This window comes from Strigops habroptila, chromosome 12, assembly GCF_004027225.2.
Source record: "Strigops habroptila isolate Jane chromosome 12, bStrHab1.2.pri, whole genome shotgun sequence".
Classification (NCBI taxonomy): Eukaryota; Metazoa; Chordata; class Aves; order Psittaciformes; family Psittacidae; genus Strigops; species Strigops habroptila.
This window is the reverse complement of record NC_044288.2, coordinates 23,125,462-23,146,886: the sequence shown is the minus strand read 5'-3', so window position 1 is coordinate 23,146,886 and position 21,425 is coordinate 23,125,462. Positions and strand designations below refer to the sequence as shown.

At 45.3% G+C, this 21,425-nt stretch overlaps 1 long non-coding RNA gene across 1 annotated transcript; it reads right to left on the bottom strand.

Moving 5' to 3' along the window:
- Positions 1–92: 92 nt before the first annotated feature.
- On the bottom strand, positions 93–13,673 carry LOC115616099. Its single transcript, XR_003994209.1, has 6 exons — positions 13,524–13,673; positions 10,339–10,436; positions 9,834–10,024; positions 6,976–7,108; positions 1,920–2,067; positions 93–148 (listed from the first exon to the last, which is right to left on the bottom strand). It is a non-coding gene; the product is annotated as an uncharacterized LOC115616099 (long non-coding RNA).
- Between the last annotated feature and the right edge of the window lie 7,752 nt (positions 13,674–21,425).

The following is a 21,425-nucleotide window of genomic DNA, read 5'->3' as shown; positions in this document are numbered from 1 at the left end:
CACCTTCTGCTTCTGTCTTCAAAGATGCTTAGAATCACAGAAGGGTTTGAGATGGGACCTTAAAGATGATCCAGTTCCACCCCTCTGCCACGGGCAGGGACACTTTCCACTAGACCAGGTTGTCTTCTGGGTCTTCTCTGCAACGTATCTATGAGACAAGGAGAGCAAGAAGTGACGGCTCTGGTCTGGAGTCTTCTGTGAGGCACAAAGTCATGTTTTGGCTGTCATTACACGGGGACCTCAAGCAGTCAATCACATAGCTAAAATCAGACACATGCCTTGACCCAAGCCAGCAGCTCCCACACGCATTTCAAGTGACCTATTCACCTCCTTAGAGAACTGGACCTGGTCAGACGAGCCCGGGCCATGTCTGTGGCACGGCTGCTAAGGTCTCCGGCTGTGCACCCCCTTGTCACTCCCCAGCTACTGGACCTGGCCCATGGCACTAAAGCCCCACCACCAATGCAAACCACTTCTGCAAAAGCAGACCCTTCTTAGGAGGAAAGCAAGGCTTTCCTGCAGAAATCCTTCTGTTTGACAATGTCCAGAGTTTCCATGACAAATGAGCTGTAGCCAATGCTGTCCCCACCATGTGCAGCGAGCGACCCTCTGTGTGGGGCATGCATGTGAACCCACTGTAGAGCAGCTTGCATTTCACCGAGTCACATTACAAACTATTAACTTATTTTTATTTAAGTACAGTTCACATGAAGTAACTCAATAAAGAAAGATGCTCAGAAGCATTGCATGTGAGCAGCATTAGGGTCACAGAACAACCAGGTGCCATGTGTTATTCTGTTCTCCCATGGCTGCACATCAGGAGGTGAGAAGATTGGTACTTTACTGAAAGTCTCTGAACTAGAACAATTTCCTTCCTTCTGCTGGGGGGATGTTAACACTGAGTGGTCCCTGGCAGGGTGACACAGGGCTGGTAGCTCTGGTGTGCCACCCGTGAGTATCCCATCCCTGGCAGTGTTCAAGGCCAGGCTGGACACAGGGGCTTGGAGCAACCTGCTCTAGTGGAAGGTGTCCCTGCCCGTGGCAGGGGGTTGGAACTGGATGAGCTTTAAGGATTCACAGGATTCTATGATTATGTGATTATCCATTTTAAAACCAGGTAAATCAAGGTGGTCATTTAATCTGCTCATTTAACCTGACCACAATTAGACTACAAGAAAGGCATGTATCATTTTGTCTGCCAAGTAAATGAAAAAAGAATATCAGAGAATATCATATATACAGACTTATCTCCCCAGAATATTAATAACACTCCTGCCAGTATGCCCCACTTCAGAAACACACAGTTCCCGTGGCTCGGGTTATTCTTGTGTCCATGCCCATGTGTAAAGAAATCCTCTAATGAAATCATGCTTTGCGATTACCCCATGGTAATCTCTTCACTTGGACTGTCTTTCTGTCACATTTATGGCCCATTCTTTGCTGGGAAGATTTTTACAGGGGATCTGAAGTTTAAAAGAAGACAGATGACAAGCTGTGATCGCGAGGAGGAGAGGCTCACCATATGGAAATAGAAAGCCCTGGCTCCCTCCTCTATCCCTCCTCCCCCCTCCCCTGCCGAGTTTCTCTATTTCACATGATGCTTTTGGGATTTGAAGATCAGAATACAAATTAAATTATTAAACGAGGAACAAAAAAAAAAAAGAGCTTGGGCCTTTCCTCTCCATCCTCCCATGCGATCAGTAATTATAAATCAAAGTGGGGAAAACAACCCCGCTGGAAGCTGGCATTTGGGATATAGCCCAGTTGCCTGCAGAAGGATATAATGCTCAGGCGACACGTATGTGCCTTTGCATGCTATGGGGGTTCATGCATGAATGGGTTCTATAGCTAAGAAATTACTGTAATGGCAGAGACTTTTTCACAGAGCATGTTTATTACATTATTTATGATTTACTTACTGGGAAAAGCAGAAGCACCACTTCTCAATCCAGTGTATTTCTCCAACACCAGACTCCCAAAAGCCATGCAGTGTCCCCCAAAACAGGACAGCCGAACCCCTAACTGATGCTTTGTAGCCATTGATGCCTGGTAGCAACCACTTACAGCCTAGGCAGTCAAAGAGAAACAAATTAATCCATTTCAGCTGGACAGACCTTGAGATGTGTCAGGTTTTGAGCTTATTTTGGCTTGGCAAATTTAAACAAGTGGGTGATCTGGCCGGTCTATAGGTCAGGGGTGACATCTATAGTTCCAGGGCTGGGACTTGTTGCCTGTGGTCCTCACCTCTGCACCCTGTGGGAGCTGCAGGGGATTCTGCATTGTTGAAAAACCCCAAGCACACACTGCAGGCACTGAGTTTTGAAAGATTTGGCTGAGTTTTCAACGCTGGCTTTGCAAGGCTTGGGCTCAGCTGCTGGCCTCAGTAGCCAGACTTACAAAATAACACTTAGTCCCCCCTTAAGTGCAGACCTGGGCTATATGGACCATTTAGGCACCCCTGTTTGAACACCGGCTCCTTGTAGCCAAAATAAATAACTGAATCAATGCTACACAGAGTTTAATCTAAACACATAATGGAGCCTAACTCGGATACGCACTGTATTCCATCGACAGGTCCTGGAGATGGCAAACTGAAGCCTGCTTTTATAGTGTGCCAGCTCAGGGACCTGTTCCCAATTTGCAGATTTGGCCTGTTGCATTCTAAAAGATGCTTAATATACTCGATGACTGTTTGTGTTAATGTTTACCATTGAAGTTTTTCATTATTTGATGTTATATTTGGCCATAGCATTAAAATTCCATTGGACCGACTGAAATCTAGTGTCAAATCAAAGCCAAAGAAGCGTCTCTGTGATAGACCTTCAGCTCCCATCCAACCATGTGACAAAAACATCTATTGTAGGTGTTTTCTTTGTAGCTTTCCCTCTTTTTGCCAAAGAAATAGCAAACACTTTATTTATTAGCTGTTGTTTTTATACATGCAGCTCTGAGCCCAAAGCCATGGACCAGCACGGAGGCAGAAGCTGCTCTGTCAGGTGGGCACAGGTCCATCCCATACCAGGGTCAAGTGCAAGTGAGGGCGGCTGACACCTCCCTCTGAGTCCTTCTCCAAGGCCTTGTCATTTGGGATAAACAAGATTACTACCTACAGCCCTTTGCACTCACAAACCGATGCACCTTGGGGACAGCTGAGGGACTGCACTGATTTTTCTGCTGCTTGCAAGTTGCTTATTGTGACTTGGATCTTGATCAACCTTGGAAGCCTGGACAAAAACCAATTTCACACTCTGCTAGAGCCCAGCACTGCAGGGAGAGAAGCCCTGTCCTGAGAGGCATCAAGCCTTGACTCACCAAAGTCCTTAAGTACATGCCTAAAATGAGATCTGCCCCAGGACGTGCTTAAAATGAAGCGCTTGCATTAACTCTGCATCTAATAGGGAGCTGGCCTGACCTAGGGGTCTGGCTTTCTCCGCATGCCTGCCTCTGCCTGCAGGCTGAGGGCAAGATTTTTGTGTGGAAACTCAGTGATACAAGATCAATAGTCAATCCCCAAGTGCTGCGGGGAGTCACAAGCTTTGGGGGGATGCTGAAGACTCTCAGCACTTGCAGACTCGGAGCCTGCAAATCGTACACATGTTCACAAAAACCCCTGGCATGGCTCAGCAAGTCCAGAGCGAAAATAAATGAAGGAGGTTTGCCTAAGTCCAGATGTGTCTGAATTCAAAGGGACCTGGAAAATGATGGCCTGGACAAAAAACCTGGGAAACGGCATTTAAACATTAAGCCATGAGGGTAGGTTTGAAAACCAGTCAACAGATATTCTCTCAGCTAGTTAGAAAGGGGAGCCCTGTGAATAACCCATTTTGCAGTCCACCAAAGAACTGCCAGAGCAGACAGTGATGTTTCAAACTGTGTCCCCTCCCCAGAACATTTTCTCCAACTTTCTTATCGAAATTAAGATCAGATATTTTGTATTTCAATGAATTTTCTTTTTCAGGATGGTGTTTTTTGATTTTCAGGATTATAAATTAAATTATGTAAATGTCATCTCAGTACCTAAGAGCATTTACTTTGACAGTATTAAAATAGCATGTTTTGATTAATGAAGAGTTCCCACTTCGCTCCAAACTGGATTTCTTTCTGAAATGGGAAACAAAACTCTCTGCCTGCAAAACTTTGCTTGGCTTTAGTTAAATGCTGAGACACTAAGAAAAAAGATCTGTGGCATTATACTGAAGTTAACGTTATATACTTATAATATATAGCAGCAGTTCTAAAAAGCATGCCCAGCCCTGGGATTACTCGCATTAAAATATCCTCTTTAAGAGGCACACAAGAAGTTTGACATTTTGGGGAAAATGAAGCCACATTCCTATGAAGTCCCAGTGGTCACAGGCCACTAAGACAACCCTTGTTAGGGTGAGACTAAGATTTTAGCATTTAGCCCATTAGCATGGCTTATGGAACTGAACATATTTCTGTATATAGATCTGTTAAACCTGAATGGCCTTATCATTCTTGAAGGCAATGATTTACTAAAAGCCTTTGAGATCCTGATGTTACTGGTTGAGATGTTATACATTACTGGTGCAAAAGTGAAGTAAACCAACTTTCTCCCAGCATCAGTATTGATGGTAGTGATCGGGTTAGGATGGTTTACCAGATCCTCTCACATCAGTTCCCCATATTTTAATGTTTTAATGTATACTGTTCAAAGGGATGGACGGGTTAAGGTTTGCTCTGTGACCTGTTACTGCTGCTGGCTGCATGCTGCAAAAAGTATCTGTTAGAATTGGAAAGTCTGGTAACTTGTTCCTTTTAGAAAAAAAGTCTTTGACACTATTTAGCGAAGTGTGCAAAGCTGCTAATGCTGGTGCTGGTGCTCAGTGACAAGCTTCTCTTCTCACCATCACTGTTGTCTCTTCCTAGAATCATAGGATCAAGTAGGTTGGGAAAGACCTTTAAGATCATCAAGTCCAATTCTCAGCAGGTATCTCATTTACAGCACCTTGTGCCTAGAGCTTCTAGAGTCGCCCACTGGCCTTGAACGCCATCCCCTGGTTTAGCTGGTGAGCACTTGCAGTTGGGTCAGGTTGAAACCACAGAGGCTGAACACCATTTCCCTCTCATGCTTCTGTATTTATGTGGCACTGATTTCATGAAAGGACAACTTGCCTACAGTTGTCTTACAGCCTGAAACAACAGACTGTCTGCTTCCCATAAGATTTAGAACAAATGTAGTGATGGGAAGGCCCTTTGTAGCAATGAGATGTCTTTACACTCTGCTAAGGTAAATACATTTTGTAAAGCCACCAGCTGCATGGATTGGGGGGCAGCAGACGTCTTTATTGCAGCGAACAGCCTTGGCCACCAACGACCATTTTACCATCTGTAATCTTGAGATGAAAGCCCATCTTTTATCACCCAGGTCCAACCCTAAGAAGTTGTTCCTTGCCTTATGCAGAGTAAAAGAAGGGTAGGTGCCTCCTTACAAGCAGCAGGCACTACTTTCCCCTTCTAGTAAAAGAACTGCTGTCCTCACCAGGGGCTTGTAGCACCTTCTAGCTTAACCCAATAGAAAGACTTAGGTTTGGGGAACTGGCCATTATACAGAAACAGCACAAGAGCTACACCAGGCTCCTACCTGTAACTTGGATTGCTCTACTGGCTCCATGGAGCAAACCCATTTTTATTAGCAGAGGATCTAGTCCACATACTATCAGAGCTTGCTGCAGCTATCCTGAGTTCTATCAGCTATGAATCTGCCCTCCAGAGTTGTTACATCTGCCACTTCCAAATAAAATGTGCTTGTAGTATCAATGAAATGGCATCAGAGAAACTTATAGCAAATGTAATATGTGAAACATTAACCACAATGCTCACAGTCCTAGAAAGGTCTGATAAGCCATGATTAAACTTAATTATGGATTATTTTATATTACCTACCTCCAAGCACTGTGGAAAATTGCTTCCTTTTAACTGCCTTGGCTGGCTTGCTCTGACCACACACATACTGGGGGATATTTTCCCATGATTGATGTATTTGTTTACCAAGCTCCTTGCTCAGATACAGGCCGATTCTCCCTTTAATCAGAGGTGTGAATACCTTAACAGTTGTCAGAGCCCACATTAAGCTCCTGATTAAAAGACATCCTCACACTTACCATTAAAGAAATACACAGAACAAAGCAAATTCATATACTCGGTATAAAACTCACAATGAGCAAGTAGTTATTTTATGACCCACTTGTCCCACTGGCATTTCATCAAGTTGTATCTTACAATAGAAATGCTGCTTTATTTTTTCTTTGTTGTTTCCTTTAACCAATGAGTAGATGGAAGGGTTTTGGGGGGTTGAGTTTTTTTGCTTTTGCCTAAGGGTGAAAAGCTTCACGAACATCAGTTTTCACTCTACTTCCTTTGACTGCTTATCTACACTGGCTATTACTCTCTTTTGCTACAGCAATATTACCAATAAAATAAACATGTCAAAATTCAGAAGCACAAACAAGTTCATCTGTGACACTAATTTTGCCTGGCAAATAATTCTCCTTGTTTCTGCAAGGGCTTCAATTTCTTGTGGATCCAAAGCGAATTCATCTTTAATTTGATGTCTCCGTCTTATTTTTCTTTCCCAATCTCATTAGAGTAAAAATAGCAAGGATATCCATATGATTAAAGACTTCATGTGCAAGAAAGCAATCTGGTCATAGTGCTCCTTAGCTTTATGTACTTCTTTCTATTTGACAACATTAATTTGCCATCTGTCAGCTCAGTTACATAGTTTACTTGCTGCTTGCTTGGCGTTCACCTCCCCCTTTTTCGTTGTCAGCTGTTTTTAATAGCTGGGCCTCCTTGAGTGGGCCATTTATGCAGATTTGAAACAGGAGAAATCCTAAAAACTGACCATATGGGAACCCACTTTGTACTCCCCAGGCTGACATAGCCGTGCACAGCCCTCCTCCCCCTCCCAGGCACCTCCAGCACTTGAAAAGAAATCCAGTTTTTCCATACCTCCATAGCACCTCTCATCTGGGGGACTCCAGAACATCACATGGCAGACGCAGACAGCCCAATTCTGCTGTCTTGGGCAGGTCCGCTGAGGTCAGCTGAATTGTACAAGATTTCCTGGGAGCTCCACTCAGTCCTAAACATGCAATCAAATAAATAGCAGAGATTGTTAAGGTCATACCAGGAACGTGGCCAGTACAAAATGAGCATGGCTAGGCAGCTCTTTCCACAGCCCCCTTCCACCAAGGATGTCCTGCTTTACTGCCTGGTCCATGTGCAACCCAGGTGCAACATACAGCTGATGTTTCTCTCACATCAACATCTGCAATAAGGGTTATGGATATAATCAATGTTTCAAACTTCTGTGGTAACTCAGTTCCTAAAACCGTTCCTTTTTCATCTAAAAGCCTCAATTCTAGAGGGAAAAAACACAAACACAAACCAAACAAACTGGGAGATGGGTGAGGAGAATTGAGAGATGAATGTAGTGTTTTGGAGAGGAACTGGAACAGGCTGACCCAAGAAGTAGTGGCTGCTCCATCCCTAGAAGTGGCATCAAGGAAGTGCCATCAAGGCCAGGTTGGATGAGGCTTGGAGCAACCTGCTCTAGTGGAAGGTGTCCCTCCCTGTGGCAGGGGGTTGGAACTGGATGAGCTTTAAGGTCCTTTCCAACTCAAACCAGTCCGGGATTCTATAGTTCTATAAATGGGACCATCTAGTTCTCAACTTCCAAGGCACCACTGGAGTGGCAGAATAAAAGCTTTCATGTGATTTTTCAAAAATTCTCCCCAAAACTCTGAAATTTTCAGTATCTTCTGGCAGTGCTGCCACTTCCTCAATATTGTTGTTCGTTTAGAATACATTGTCTCTGGAAACACTTCCTTTGCATAATATTTTTTGAGTGATCTTGCAAATATGTCTATAAAAGTTCTGTTATAATTAATATCCTCTATCTTTCCAAATCAATGACTGAGAGTAGAGCCCAATGGGCAGCAACTCAGCCTTTCTGTGAAAAATCCTATTTCCCACTTGATGAGGCTGAGAAGGTAAAAACCGAACACTCTTTTTATTGGAAAAGCCCTGGTTTGGGGACAGGAGGCTTTCAGAGCAGCACCTCTAGAGCATCTGGGGCTGATGTGGGAGGGGAGCCTGGCTGTCACAGTGAAAGGATTGCAACAGTAGAGGAACTTTTTTTTTCCAGATGCCAAACATTTAACCCTCCAAAACTCATATCTGATGCTCAGAATTATGCTTATAAAAGGAAATGCATTAGTTTATATATCTGAAATAACATCAACTGATCTGAATAAACAGCAAACCTGATTCTGCCCATTTCTTACATGTAATTTTTCTGCCAGATGGAGAGTTTCAGAATACTCAGAAGCACTGAATTGAAAAGGTGAACTTTTCTCCTGAGCAGAAAACCAACACCAAGACTGGTTATTGCTTAATTCACAGGGGGAAACCAAGCTGTGCAAGCTAAGGGCTTCATGGCTCGCTGGGACAGTGAGCACCCGGGCTGCTAAGCACTGCCCTTTGCCAGTCAGACTTGCCCATGCTCTTCCTTCTCCACCCAAACAGTGTGAGGGGAAGTATACTTAGAAGGGTTTTCATCCTCAGGAGTAGCTAAGTTACCTGCAGATAAATGAATTAAGTGGTTTGTATCAACACCAGAATTCATTACATTCCAGAGCTGCCGTGTGCTTTGTTTATGTCCTATTTCAGGAAGAAGCGACATTATCAGGGCTGTGACTCTTTGCACCAGTGTTTTGTTTGTTGTTTTTCCCTGGTTGCTTTCTCAAAAACTCATTTCCAAGTGATTAGGAAAAAATGTAAAAAGCTTAAAACCTTTTAAACTGGAAAGCCAGTAGCAGATGAAGAACAGCATCTAAGGTCTAAATAGCTTAAACATAAAGGGTTTACGATCTTTCCTCGCGGCCCTGCAGGGAGGACGCAAGGTTGCAAAGTGATCTTAGTCTGGGTGACCTCCACCAGAAGTCCAGCACAAAGGATGGACAACATCATGGACAACATCAGCAGAGGGTGGCTCAACTGAGGCTGCTCCTGGAGCTCAGCTGAATGTGGTTTTGCTGGTTTTGATCCACACACCGGGCAGAAAAATAGCCAGTGTTGGGGCAGGTCCTTGGCAAGGAACCCAGAAGAGAGCTGCTGGGGAAAGAAAGGTGATCCTACCTAAGGCAGGTTGGTCAGAGGACTGACTGCAGGCACGGAGGCTGACAACACTTTACATCAGGATTACTATTTCCAGACAAGGAAAGATGGAAACGACTTTCCAGCCCTGATAGCCCAAACCTGTTATCAGCAGCCACGAGAAGATCACCCCAGTAAAGGGAAGTCCAGCTGTGAGACACAGCCAAAGTAATACCTCCAGCACCGCTCCCCCGATGTGAGCCTGACCAGATGTGTGCTGCCTCTGGGGCTACAGCTGTCTGGTAATTCAGAACAGTCTCCAGGCTGCTCTCATTTAGGTTGGGGGCCAACGCACAGCTCACTTCAGACAGAGTTCAAAGGCTGCCCCGAGCTGCTCTGCACGCAGGCTGGCCACCGGCTGGACCCAGGGCACCGCTGCCACCGCCACTTGCCAGCTTCGGCTTCCAACCCCGCGCAGGGCTATGAGCTACAAATGGGAGTGGTGAGCTGGTGGCTCTCATGGGCTATCAGAGGGTCCCTCACACCTCCTCCAGGAACCCTGACAAGTCCTGCTGTGCATCACCTCTCTGTAACGTACAGATGAGCCCAGATTCACGCACCTCATGCAAAAATGTAATCCCACAAAGATATCCAAAGCTGGTTTTAGCTTGAAAAAGCTCATTCCATTCTTGTACGGCAAAGATACTTACCTTAAACTTGGTACCAAAGGCAGCACTTCATAATTTCAAAACATAACCACTGCTCCAAACGTTTCCCAGTATCAGCACTTGTTGGATGCAGATATCCAAGCATTTAGGAGTGGCTTTTTGGGGCTGTAACGTCTGCACCACTGGCCAAACCCTGCCTCATGCAGACAACATGCTGGTATGGATGACAGAAGCTATAATGGCAAAACAAATCCATCAACACTTTGACCAAAAACATAAATAGTGGAAAAAAAAAAAGAACATCAACATGATGCTGTTGGCAAAACTTGGCAGCAATGTTCAGTTTAAGAAAGATGAGCCATTTCCATTTACAATAAGGCCTGACAGCTTCTGGGACACAGTGTCTTACAGAGGCTGGATTCATTTTAGAGGCATGGGAGTTTAGCTAACCAACCAGTCCCATTCCTCTCTGGGAAGACTCATTAGCTACAGGGAAACTCAGTGTGAATGGGAGGTGTGTGTGGGGTACAGGTAATTATACAGGCACCTTAGAAATAAATCACCATCCTACTGTTGATATGACTGCAAACCTGGAACTGATCCTCATTTTAGCCTGGGAGAAGGTCTTCAGCAACACTCTATAAACTACAAAGAAAAGAAAAGGAAATTGACTTTAAAACCAACATTTTAATAATACTGAGGTGTTGACAAAACCCTTGGAGAGCAAAGGAGCTCCATCACACGGGATGGGCTCTCTGCCTGGGAAGTGGCTCCTGGGGCACTGCTGGGGCCAGCGTTCCGTTAGCTCAGTGACTATTGTGTCTGAAGAGGATGCTGCGTAGGGAAACAGGCTGCAGGGATACACATGCTGGTACTGTATCTGGTACTGTGTACTGGTCCTGTTTGAGCACCTTCAAACACTCCTCCCCAGCAGAAGCAACAGCAGAGGCAGGACTGCCCTCACCTGAATGGGAACCTGCAGAGCCCTGGTGCTTGGCAGCATCACAAGATGTGAAATGGGAGGTCAGAGCTGCTGTATTTCTTAACAGGGAATCCCAGAGGGAATTGGGATGCATGCTCCCAAAGCACGTGTGCAGCTAGCCTGGGATGGAAACGTGAGTACAAACTGCAAGTCTGCTGTCTGGCACATAGACTTGGGGGCTGTAATACCCGAGGTGCATATACTCTACTACTAAACGCATGCATACAGTGACTATTTACCCTGCAAAAATAAAAGCCAGGCTCTTGGGCATGCCACATATATGAATACACTCAAAGTCCCCTCTAGCTTTCAGCAGGCCACCTGACATCTACATGCCCTACAGATGCAATGCAGTGTCAGTGCTAACAGGGACATAGCAATGCTGGTGGGAGAGGGTGGACCTGTGGAATTCCCCCAGATTACACCAGAAAAATGCAAATCTGGGAGGTTCAGGATGCTCTTCTGAAAGCCTGGTTACATTAATTCAGTGCCCAGAAACATATGAGCTAGCCCCAGTCATAGGAGCACTGCTTTCTCGAAAATCTTGGGCTCTGTTCTCTTCCCTTCAATTGGGATGATAGTTCTGACTGCCTTTTCAGCAATGACTGTCTCCTGCACTGAAGACATGCAATGTCTTAAGACAGCAGGTCTGTAATCTTTACAGAAGCCAGGCTGACAGCAATGTAACAAAAATCATACTGATGCTGCGTTAGACCATGGTGCAGAGTGCTCGCTCTGCTCTCTGCAGCACAGCATGCTGTTAGATCCAAACCCACAAGGGACAGGCATCGGAGTCCCCAGGTGACGACCCAATAAAGCAATACAAAAAGCCACAGAAGAACTCCACAGAACACAGCAGCCCTGACTCACGGCTGATGCACCCTGCTACCTCCTGACTGGTTTTGATAAAATGAGGCTGTTTCCAACCAGCTGAGAGTCTCCCCCTGGTCCGTGGCTCAGGCAGAGGTTTGAGAGCCACATAATAACCCCAGTCATTTCACAAAGCACTGCTGCTGAGCTGCCATACTGAGCAGAGAGGACAGGCAGAGGTGGCTCCAGGTAGCCACCTCACCATTAGTCATGTCAGTCATGCTTAGGTGGCTTAAAGGAATTAGTTTTCCATTTAATTTGGGAAATTTTCCCAGAAAGTCTCAACTCCTGAATACATGTAAGAGTTGCTTAGAAAAATACTTCACTGCACTTGGCTACCGCTCGGCACTACACCAGGTCAGACATGTAGCTCCTGGGCAGACCAGGATGGTTCAGTGTTGGTGCAGACATGTTTGCGAATTTACCTGCAGTCAGGCAGGAGCTCAGCCTGTGAGCAGCTCTCTCTTGAGGTCTCTGCAGGTATCTGCTACTTATCATAGAATCCCAGACTTGTTTGGGTTGGAACAGACCTTGAAGCTCATTCAGTTCAAAGCCCCTGCCACGGGCAGGGACACCTTCCACTAGAGCAGGTTGCTCCAAGCCCCTGTGTCCAACCTGGCCTTGAACACTGCCAGGGATGGGGCAGCCACAGCTTCTCTGGGAAAAGTCTGTGCCAGCGCCTCAGCACCCTCACAGGGAAGAGCTTCTGCCTCAGAGCTCATCTCAGTCTCCCCTCTGGCAGGTTAAAGCCATTCCCCTTGGCCTGTCCCTACAGGCCCTTGTCCAAAGCCCCTCTCCAGGTTTCTTGTACCCCCTTTAGGCACTGGAGCTGCTCTAAGGTCTTCCTGTAAGGAGCCTTCTCTTCTCCAGGCTGAACAAGCCCAGCTCTCATCCTGTCTTTGCTCATGCCCTGCTATTTCAACCCGCTAAAAGGGAACTAAAATCCCTTAAATAACTTAATCTTACAACTCTCCCCCAACCTTAACGTGTGCTGCCTTCCTGGGTCACGTGCAGAGCGAGGTCCCGGCTGGGACTGGAGGAGAGCGGGGTGCGAGGCAGGAAGCAAAGCCCAGCGTTGCTGCCGTTCCCTGCTCTTCACTGCCCAGCTTCCCTCCCCATGTCTCCCTCTCTGCTTGGCTTTCCTTAAAAACTTTGAAGTTTCTTTTGCATTGTGGTTGGTTTTCAGATGCACCATAAAAATCCGTGTGCTGGGAATACTGTGGTTAAGACATGGGAATGCAAACATTGTGGGAATAACTTGGGTTTTGTTTTTCTTTTCCTTCCCCTTTTTTCCCTTCTATAAACTAACTTTTCCACTTCTTCAGTATGTTGGCACTTAGAACTCGTTTGGCCTGTTAATAGAAACAAGGACTGAAGGGGTCACATGAATGATCTGTTTTGAAAAACAAGCAGAAGCCTGTTGCAAGCTCTCAGCCAGGGTTTGACCAGGTAATTCCTGGTGTAAGGACCTGCACATCCAAGCACTCGGCAGCTGGAAACTCAGGTGGCCGTGACTCATGACCCTCCACCCTCCAACCTAGCTGCCACTGCCCTCACCCCCCACTTGTCCCCATTCTTCTCTCACAGAAGCCTGCTCTTACGCATCTCCAACCTCTCCTATGGCTTTCTGTCAGCTCCTGTCCAAGGGCCCTCTTCAGGCCACCCCATTCCTTCTCCCAGCTTTGAGAAGATGACCATTAGCTCTTGTTGCTGTCCAGAGTCTTGCCTTCCAGGGTCCTGGCTGACACTGTGCATGCTTCTGCATCTTAACAGCTCATTTTAACAGCCACTGGAGGGTCACAGTTGCTGCAGATCTCTACACAGGTCAGGACACCGCACGGTATCATTACAACCCAGCGCACTCAATACTGAAGACTTACAACAGAACGAGCAAGTTCATGGTGCTGGCTCCATGGCAGCTCCACAGTCACTGGCAGCATATGCTGAAAAGCAATCCAAAACAAGAAATCTTTAAATGTCATCAGGGTTTAGATTTTTTTCAGTGGTTCTTACAGATCTGTCCTAGATCAGCTCACAGACCAACCTGGGTTTGAAAGAGTCAATCAATCATGTGTGATAAGACAGAATAATAAGAAGACAAAAAAACATTTTCTCGGGGTGTGTTTTGTTTTTCCATCAACGGCTCCTATTATCACATTACCAACCACTACAAAACCTTCATCCCCATCACACCCTGCCTTTATCTTCATACATATTGAAGGAAGAAAAGGCTGATGTTCCCGCCCTATGACCTGGAGACCTGAGACTGAGCAAGCTTAGGAGGGGCCTTGCAGGAGAGCAGGCACTGGTAAGGGCTGAGACATGGCTCCAGCCACACGCCTTCTCCCAAAGGCCAAGTTGGATGGGGCTTGGAGCAAGCTGCTCCAGTGGAAGGTGTCCCTGCCTGTGGCAGGGAGTTGGAACTGGATGAGCTTTAAGGTCTCTTTCAATCCAAACCAGCCTGGGATTCTATGGGTCTATAAAGTCTCAGTCTGCTTCCTAGGAAGTAGCGCTTTTCGGAAAACAGTACTTTGGTTTTTACCTTTTCAGCAAAGAAACATTCTCACAGTTTTTCCAAAAGGACTCAAGATGTGATATTGTTAAAAAATAAATAATAATTAAAAAAGCTTGTCTTTTTTATGATCTTGACCTGCATCTCCTGAACGTTTTGGGTTGGTTGTACTATGTTGCTCATCATTTTTTCACTCTTCATCAATGTCTTGGAGACGCCTGTGTACAGTCTGTTTCTAAAAGGCTTTGGACACTGATGTCTACTCCAAAACACTGATGTCTACTCCAATAACACGGGGCTGATTTGAGCTCTTAGTCCCTGTATTATCTGCAAAGCTCCTGGGGAAGTGCTGTTGTAGCAGATCATAATTAATAATTAGCATTATTTATAGTGGGGGCTGCAGAACAGAATTGAAAGTGTCACCAGATTTTACATCGAAAATATTGTCTAAGTTAGTCCTTTCTAATTCCCAGGCATTGCTGTGGGAAGATACAATTGCACATGTAAATACTTTCCCATGCCTCCTCACCATATGCATATTTCGCATGTGTAAAGCATATGGGAATGTACGTAGGGCCTCGTTGGAAATGTAGTGTGTGTGTAAATTGTTGCTTGTCTACATCTGTGTATCTAATTGCATGTGAAAATCACTACTTTAGTTGCATCAATGAAATACAACTTTTTGAAAATATAGCTTGCATGTGTTTCTCATTCATTTTAGTGAGGCACAAGATGATCCAGTTGAAAAACAGTAGCTAAGACCAGATGTTCTTCTGTTCCTCCAGCGTGAGAGAAGCAGCTCAGCCTTAAGAAACTCAAAGCTGCTTAGCTTAGGATGCTTGCAGTATCATGGGAGAGAAAGATCATCTCCTTCAGTGGCCTCCTTTTCCAAGGACTCTGACCTATCCCAAATGATGTCTACGGCAGAAGTTCACCTCTGCTTCCAGTAATTTAGAATCAAGCACCAAGTCATCGTCAAGTGCTGATGAGCAACAGTGAAGATGCTGTGGTCATTTAGTGGGTTTTGAGGAAACCAGGGGATGCTCCTGGGGACATTCCTAGCCAGCTGAGACTGGACATATGGCAGAGGTTTAATGAAGTATGTGATGAGAATGGCAACTCATCCATCTGTGCCAATAGTAATTTTTAAGCTATGTGCCTAATTTCTAAACAATTGAGTTTTAAAGATTTTAATAACTTCTTGAATTTTTCCACAGCTCTGCTGCTGCTATGGTCGTATTTCCAAATTCAATGTACCTCTTACTCCTCCACTTAAAACATTCACTTTTCATTAAACCTGCAGGAAAAGCAAAATCTGGATTAATTTCAAATTATTGGCCAAGCTCAAAGAGACATCCCAGCCCTTTATGGGGTGCAGATAAAAGAGCTCACAGTCCCTGCTCTGCCAGGAAAAACGTTCACTTTCTGTGAAAAACATTATGAAATCAAATGAAGAGCTTATTAAACTTTGAGATGCAAGAATTTGCAAACTGGACAGCGGTGCTTGTATATGTCAGACCCCTGAGATGAGATGGTGCCTGTCATAAACTGCTGCTGGATGCGTAAATAAGACTCACTGTGCTCTCCCCCAGCCGTGGAGTACTGAAGTAGGAGCTCGGGCTGAAAGCGCTCTTTGTGAGGATCAGCTCCAAAGATTTATGTGCAAGAACCTTTTCTTTATTTACCAGCTTGCGGAGACTGACAAAGTATTTGATAGCTTGGAGCCTCCAGCCCGAGAGCCTGGCTTGTAAGAGCATCTGTCAGTGATTGTACCTGCTTTGCTATTTATTTTTCAGTGCTCCAATCTGCAAGTGCCCTCCTGTCCTGTTGGTGAAGGACCTGCTCCACACTCTATTCCCTTCCACCTCTTCCAAAAGCCTCAGACAAAACCGTTTTGGGTGCTTTATTCTAGGACATATGAACCTAATCCTCTGTTTTTCAAAGAAGTATTAGTTATTCTAATAGTTATTCTAAAGTGTTAGTTATTCTTCTGAAGAGAGGTGTTTTAGTTGGCAGAGGTGCTCACCGGCCATTGCAGGTGTTGGAAGTGTAGTTGTACCCGAGGGAGTGATGACTATTAAAAAGCACTCCCTCTTAGCCATCAGCTCTATAAAGTTACTTTCACAAATAATTGTAGGCTATACAGGGAAGACAAGTCATCTCTATGCTTATCAATCTCTACGCTTTATTGTTACTACTAATAAATGCATGAGAAGCCTTGCCTTGCAGAGCCCACTCTGAATTTGCAGAGTCTGCAGCTACAAAAAGCTTTTCACTTCTTACCAGTAAACTTACTGCATTTGATCTGCAAACGGGGACAGAGCAATGTCTCAATTTATAAATGCAAATATGTCAACAGGGCTGCTGCAACTCAGGGTGTGCATGTCCACCCAGGGATGCAGCAGACATCTGCCAAGTTACCCTGGGAGCTGGGTGAGAAAAGCAGTTGGTATTTTCTCCTTGATCAGATAAATACAATACATGCACAGCCAGAGCATATCAAAAATACATATCCATTTGTAAGTTTTCCTAAATGGCCACATTACACAGAGCTCTTGGCTAAGGAGTTGCATGATAGTTCATATTTTTGTCCTCCAAGTTAGGTGCATGGGTAAGAAGACTGGAAGACCACTTACCTTGGAATAGTCTGCTTATGATACTGCATGCTTCCTTCTTTCTCCTAGCAAGATCATATCCAGCTTAGTGATGAATTCTGTTCTAAATACAACTTACAGAGAGCAGTTGAAATATTTGCAAACCTTATCTGCATTTTTGTGCATATATTGTTGGTCTTACATTGGATTTTACTTAGTGTGCAGGCAGTGAGACTACGAACAATATATTGCAATGTCTGAGTGAGACCACCAGCTCCCTGGAGCAAGCTGCTGTCTTCCCCGCCTTGAGTATTCCACTGTTCCCATCCCACACAGCCCTGCTTTACGACATGACCGGGGACAAGAGTCTCATCTTTGCTTAAGGACATTCCTCCTGAGACAGTCCTCCAGGCAGTCCCAAGCCCTGAGCTCCACAGCCTGCACCTTCCATGCTGGGTTAGAGAACAGGGTCCTGGGGAAGAGAGGGCTTGCGGCATGGATGTGCCTAAAGCAACAAGAGGTCTTCCTCAATATTACTGTGTGATCTATTTAGGTACCGCTAGGTATCCTTTGGTAGCACAGAAAAGATCTCAAATCACCAAGCTTACAAACTGCAGGCAATGGTATAGTTCTTTTAGCAATAGTATTTTAGGGTGACCTCTGGTTAGTCTTCCTCATCTCCTTTGCAAGAAGAGAGGCACCTGGAACCAAGAGATGCCTCCTGTTATATGTCCATATGAGGACTCCCTGTCAAGCTTCCATGTTTCTACATCTCATCTGAGTGTTTTGCCACATATTTCTTTTCCCAGTTTTACCTCGTAGTTCACATGACCTAAAGCTGTCTTCAAACACCCTGCGACACTTTCCACTTGCTGTGGGACTCGGCAACCCCACAATGATGAGAAAAACACACCTTAAAAGTCAACTTTCTCCAGATGCCCACTAGGCTGCCTCGACTCCTCCAGTGCTCCGAGTGCTCGAGTGCAAACCTGACAATGCCACGTACCTCCAAACAGGGCATTCATTTCTTTCAGAGGAATTTCCTAAGACTCAGCAGCCTTCAACCAAGAATCAAGCAGGCTCTGGCAGAATGGTGGTCGGAGTCTCCCTCCACTCATTCAGAACATGTTATTGCTGGGGCGGGAAGCAAATACAGCCGACCAGTAATGCCTGCTTCCAAGGAAAACACTCCCTTTACTGTATCTGGTGTTTTGAAATGGACGAAAATAAATTATTTATTATCATGACTTTTGGGCTGAACCTGTTTATATGGGCTTGCATCTGTCTGATCGGAAGAGTGAGTCACTGACTGACAGACACCCTGTTGGCTAGTCCAGTTACTTACATTATGTCCATACTGTTCCAACAGCTTAAATAAAAATAGCAAGCTTGAAACTTCTCCTCTGTTGGCATTTCTTCATAGAGACGGGGTGTTGCTTAAAGAAACATCAAATCACTCTTAAAGAGGTCAGATCTGCAGGGTGAAATGGTAAAACTAATGGTGAGACTCCCTGGCTGCAGATTTCCAGCCCGACTTTAGACCCCTGAGCAGCTGTGCTGGATGCCAAGGGAACGGGCAAGGAGGTTTGAACAATGTGTGAACCGCTTCAGAGCAGCCTGCAAAATACCAGTCGATAGGAGTTAAACATCTGCTCAAGCCCAAAACTTGCAGCCCTCCTGCCACTGCCAGCTCCTTCCACATCTGGCAGTGGGGGCAAACTCCAAAGTAGGATTTCCACACACACCAAGCTAATTCTTTTTCCTCCTTTTCACTTTGTACCCCTTCAGACCCAGTGAAGACTGAAGTGAGAGCTGTGGGTAAGTCTCTTGGAGAGAGAGCGTGATGGAGGAGTGGGACAGCAGCAGAACTCTCCCATCCCTGTGTCAAGGGGCTTTTGCTATATCACACAGAATTGCAGGAAAGTGACTCAGAATAGAAACATCCTTTTCTTCACTGTCCCATCCAGCCAAGTGCAAATGTCTCCTCATTTGCTTGATTAGGTAGGAACTGAAAGTGGCTGACAGCAAACACTGTGTCCCTCTAAGCAAGCAAATTGACACAACTGGCAGACAGCATTCCCATGGGCCTGGGCCCCCAAATGGCTTTTCTGGGATATACTAGAGCCATAAAGGCTGCAAAATCCCACTGGTGTGAAGTCAGGAGCAAGTAAACAAGAAGAGCCTTGGATACTTTGAAGGTCAGAGGCAATACCGCCATTGCAGTGCGGAGGTATGGCATGAGAAGAGGCATTAGCCATCTCACAGCCTCCTGGAAGACTTTAGTACCATGGCAAGAAAGGCAAGGTCCTACAGAGCCTTCTACCTCTCTCAACACTGTGGAGGCTACAATTCCTTACTTGGCATGTCCTTCTGATAACTATTTTGCAATATCTTGTGACCACAAAGAATATTTATGCTGCAACACACACCTGAGTGTTCGTCTGCCAGGAAAGGAGCGAAACCCCAAATCATAGTCAGGACTTACTATTATACATTTGAATTGTTCAGCATTTTTATTCAATATACCCTGATCAGGATTAGGAGCCCAAACATATCAGATGGTCTAAAGCAAACACTGCGACTTGCGTTTTGTCTCAGAAGAACTTGTAATTCAGTGAGTACAGCCATCTGTGGGCTAGATCTGCATGTGATCAGACAGATTCCTTCCCCCTGAAGGTGACACTCATTTTTATGTGACTAAAACAGGTGTCTCATCACAGTTTCTCCCTTGATTTCTTAGATTAGTTTTGAGGAGGAGGAAGCAACTCAGTACAGTCTGGACTCCTGCGACTGAGAAGACATGCAGAGATAAAGAGGACCTCCTGCTTAACACACATACTTTGGAGCAACAGCCAATATCTAAGTGAAGTATAATATTCTCCGCTTGCTCTGCACTTGCAAGCATGGAAGACTATAAGTAGGATGTGTGTTTGTGGTTGAGGAGGTATGCAAGCTATGCTCTGTGTGGATGGAATATGCCTGGTGCTGAAAGCTGTGGGATGGAAGAATGAATGCAGTTGTATTGGGAGAAGGAGGAATGCTTACAGTATTTTGTGTCCTCAAATGTGGATTAGCTTGGACAGAGATGTAAGGTGGGAAAGACATATCCTGAACACCTGTTTCTACATCTGTATTTTTTTTACTCATTTTGGAGGCAGCATGCCTTGCTTCACGCTCTCTGTCCTTATTCTACACTCAGGTCCTTTCCATTTCATGTGAAAATAAGTTTCTCCCCTCCTGAAAGTTGGTTGTATTTCTAAGCAGGGAGAGGTTGCGCAGGGAGTGGTGCCCATAGAGCTGAAGGGAACTGGGCACGCATTTGCCTCTGGAAGCACTGAGGAACTGGACCTATCCCAGGACCCAATTCTCCTGCTGCTGCAGAGTGCACTCCATGTCTGTTATCCTCCCTCATGGTGGTGTTTGTTGTTCCTCACTTTCCACAGCTCAAGCTGCCACTGAAGTCAGTGGGAATGTGGTCAAGTCAAGTTATTCAGGATGGGCTCTCTGGGGAATGCAATTAATGCAGCCACATTCCCAGCGTCCCCATGCAAAATGTGCATGCAATGAGTTGGCAAACAGTGCTATTCTCACTTCTGTCAGCAAAAGGAAATGTAATTGATTTATCAAGAAGCTAAAGCTAAAAATCTCTCCAGAGGCAATGGAAACATATGTCCTTTCACTGACCTCTGAAAATACATGATTTACGGGAATACCCACTTATTTACCTTAATTCCCACAAACAGACCTGAAAAAGTTAGCCCTTGATCTGTGATGGCAAGGGGCTCCACAGAGGTAAAGTCACTGAGGAAGAATGAAGCAAAACCAGATTCAAAAGTAATATCTAAAACTAGAAATACATTGAAGGGATAGAAAATAGTTTGTCCTAAGTAGTGTAACGGAATATCGCTTGGCAGTGCTGTTAGGCTGTGGATGGACAGAGACACTCAGGGCTTCAAGCAGTTTGGTTTGGCTGTTAGTAATTAGGAACTTGAAATTTGAAAACACAGTAATAATAATTTCGTAGTAAAACCAGTTTCAACTTAGAAATGCTACAGTGTCACAGACCTATAGCCACACGCCTGAGCTCCGTTCCCAGGGAACCTCCATGTGCATCCCTCCACTTGGTGAAGTCACATTCCACTTTGGAAATTCATTTTTTACAGGATGGTTACCGCCTCTCAGCGCTATGCTGGGTGTCTGGTTGCCACCACTTGCTGATGCATCACAGAATGTTTAGACTGCAGGCTTGGAACAGGTTGCCCAAAGAAACTGTGGCTGCCCCATCCCTGGCAGTGTTCAAGGCCAGGTTGGACACAGGGGCTTGGAGCAACCTGCTCTAGTGGAAGGTGTCCCTGCCTGTGGCAGGGGGTTGGAACTGGATGAGCTTTAAGGTCCCTTCCAACCTAAACCATTCTAGGATTCTGTGATTCTGTGACTTTAAGACAACTCCCCTTGTGAAAAGCTCTGTGTTCTCTTATGGTGTTTCTAGAAAGATGACCTGATTCTCCAGATGTCCTGTGAAATAATTTAATGCACTAGACTGGACAGTACGTAGTGCCTCTGTCTTGGAAAGATGAAGAGTTTTGCTCGTTCTTAGATGTGAACCTGAGATGCAGAGGGTGCAAATGAGATGCACAGGTCTGTCTACCAGCCCCTATAGCAAATACTAGTTCTTA